This window comes from Malaclemys terrapin, chromosome 13 (assembly GCF_027887155.1).
Source record: "Malaclemys terrapin pileata isolate rMalTer1 chromosome 13, rMalTer1.hap1, whole genome shotgun sequence".
Classification (NCBI taxonomy): domain Eukaryota; kingdom Metazoa; phylum Chordata; order Testudines; family Emydidae; genus Malaclemys; species Malaclemys terrapin.
This window is the reverse complement of record NC_071517.1, coordinates 36509627-36512631: the sequence shown is the minus strand read 5'-3', so window position 1 is coordinate 36512631 and position 3005 is coordinate 36509627. Positions and strand designations below refer to the sequence as shown.

The following is a 3005-nucleotide window of genomic DNA, read 5'->3' as shown; positions in this document are numbered from 1 at the left end:
GAGCTAGAGAGAGAGGGGAAACCAATTGCAGTATGTAGCAGGAGGAGAAAAGACATCTTAGTCTGGGAGGATTCCACACAGATCAGCACTGTAAGTTTGCTCTTGCAATGAAATATATTTGGGAGTTACAGAGTGGCTCTTTAATAACAAAATTGCAAATGACAATATATATTTTTTGTCAGAGTTTCACTCTTAGCTCAATTTGGGCATGGGAAACTGAAGTAGTCCAAAGCAGTTACCTTAGGAAAGAGAGAGCAGAATATATGTGCCTCAGTTTCCTTCTACTGGGAGTGGGGGAATTGATCAAATTGACACACATATTTTTTAGAATGGATTGAGGAGTTTACATTAAAATTGTCCAAAAATTGTGACAAACACTATCAGCTCTTTAATGTATATAGAGAGAAAAGTAACAGTTTGCTGTTATTGCTTACTGTCTTTACTTTCCTCTCTCAATTAATTTGTTTTTACTGCTCTGTCTATCTGTTAGTGTTAGTTCTATGTTTCTCTCTCACTATCTGTATCTGTCCTTTTCTTACTTGTGTCTCCCTGTTAGTTTGTTGTTACATCTATCTATCTATCTATCTATCTACATCAGGTTGTGTCTAGTTCTCAGTTTATTGTTACTCCTGTCTTTTAGGCGTTGAGTCTAGTGGGTTAGAGTAATGGGGACTAGGAGTGAGGACTTCTGGGTTCTATCCCCAGCTCTGGGAAGTGAGTGGGGTTTAGTGCAGGGGCGGGCAAACTTTTTGGCCTAAGGGCCACATCGGGTTTCATATGGAGGGCCCAGCCCCCACCTCCTATCTGCCTCCCTGGACTTCTGCTCCATCCAACCCCCCCTGTTCACTGATGGGCCCACAGAACCCCTGCCCCATCCAACCATCCCTTCTCCCTGTCCCCTGACTACTCCTGGAACCCCTGCCCCTGACTGCCCGCTGCTGCCCCATCCAACCCCTCCTCCTTCCTGACTGCCCCCATGGGATTCCTGCCCCCACTCAACCCCCTGTTTCCCTCCGGACCACCCCACCCCCTATCCACTCCCCCAACCATGGGCTGTATTCCTGACTCGCGTTCACTGTGTAATTATGTCTGGCTGGGTTCAGTCACCTCCATGCTGGATGCTGCTACCGTTTAGAACAGTATAAATTGGGAGCAATTCCATGGCATGCAGTGAAATTACCCCACATTCACAGCAGTTCCCCTGACAGCAGAATATATCCAGCCAGACCCCTGGTTCCCCTCTATAAACTGAGGATAGTAACATTTATACACTGTAATCCAGAGTTCTCCCACGTCTGGGTGACAGAGGTATACAAATACCTCAAAAGCAATTGTTTCTATTTCTCCTCTCCATCACCCTCTTGTAAATTAGGAGTAACTGCATTGGAGTGCATTGAGATGATTCTACTTTCTCTCACCCCAGTGTAAATCAGGAGTAACTCTATTGGAGTCAGTGGGACTGTTTTCCCTATCCTCATTCCCCATCCTCATTCCCATATTACACAAATCCTCACAAGTTAAGGGTCTGACACAAGGAAATTAAGGTGGTTTTCACAAAAGGAGAGTTATTTCACTGATCTAATCCTGGCCCTTGCTCTCCCCCCCCCCCCGACACCATCACGTGATGTCCTGAGAAAGAAAATGTCCAACCGAACCACTGTGACCGAGTTCCTTCTCCTCGGATTCTCTGATGTTCAGGAGCTGCAGATTTTGCGTTTTGTGGGGTTTCTAGTGATTTACCTGGCAGCCCTGGTGGAGAATCTTCTTAACTTCATGGCTATAGCCTTCGACCACCACCTTCACACTCCCATGTACTTCTTCCTGATGAATCTGTCAATCCTAGACCTTGGCTCCATCTCTGTCATTGTCCCCAAATCCATGGCCAACTCCCTCATGAACACCAGGTCCATTTCCTATGCTGGATGTGTTGCCCACGTCTTTTTCCTCCTCTTCTTGTTGGGAGCAGATTTTTCCCGTCTCACCATCATGGCATATGACCGATATGTCGCCGTCTGCCAACCACTGCACTATTAGAAAATAATGAGCAGCAGAGCTTGTGTTGAAATGGCAGCTGGTGCCTGGATCAGTGGGATTCTCTACTCTGTGCTACATACCAGGAACACGTTTGCATTGACCTTCTGTGGAGGCAACGTGGTGGATCAGTTCTTCTGTGGGATCCCCCATCTACTCAAGCTCGCCTGCTCTGACTCCTATCTCAGTGAAGTTGGGTTTCTTGAATTTAGTGTGTGTTTAGTCTTAGGCTGCTTTGTTTTTATAATTGTGTCCTATGTTCAGATCTTCAGATCAGTGCTCAGAATCCCCTATGAGCAGGGCCGGCATAAAGTCTTCTCCACCTGCCTTCCTCACCTCACTGTAGTCTCCTTGGTTGTTTGCACTGGGGCCTTTGCCTACCTGAAACCCACCTCCAGCTCCCCATCTGCTCTGGATCTTGTGGTGGCAGTTCTCTATTCCGTATTGCCACCAATCATGAATCCAGTTATCTACAGCATGAGGAACAAGGAGATGAAAGCTGCCCTGAGGAGACTGACTGGATGTAGGTAATTCACCAAGAATTAATTTTCTGTCTTTCTCTAATAAAAGATGGCTTACTGTGTACGTCTTAACTACCCGCCGGATCAGCGGGTAGCGATCCATCTATTGGAGATCTATTTATCACGTCTAGTGTAGACGCGATAAAATTGATCCCCGATCGCTCTGCCGTCGACTCCGGAACTCCACCGCAGTGAGAGGCGAAAGCGGAGACGACGGGGGAGCAGCAACGGTCGACTCGCCACCATCCTCACGGCCAGGTAAATCGACCTAAAATCCCCGACTTCAGCTATAGGCTATTCCCGTAGCTGAAGTTGTGTATCTTAGGTTGACCCCCCCCGCCCCCCCATAGTGTAGATCTAGCCTTAGTATCTGTTCATTAATGTCAGTTATTTCCATGCCCACACAGCTTGAAGACAAACAGGACTGATTCTGATCTCAGTTGCACCAATGCA

General features: G+C 47.1%; 1 pseudogene; it reads left to right on the top strand.

Moving 5' to 3' along the window:
• Positions 1 to 1641: 1641 nt before the first annotated feature.
• Positions 1642 to 2562, top strand: LOC128848049 (olfactory receptor 14A16-like; annotated as a pseudogene).
• The last annotated feature ends 443 nt before the right edge of the window (positions 2563 to 3005 follow it).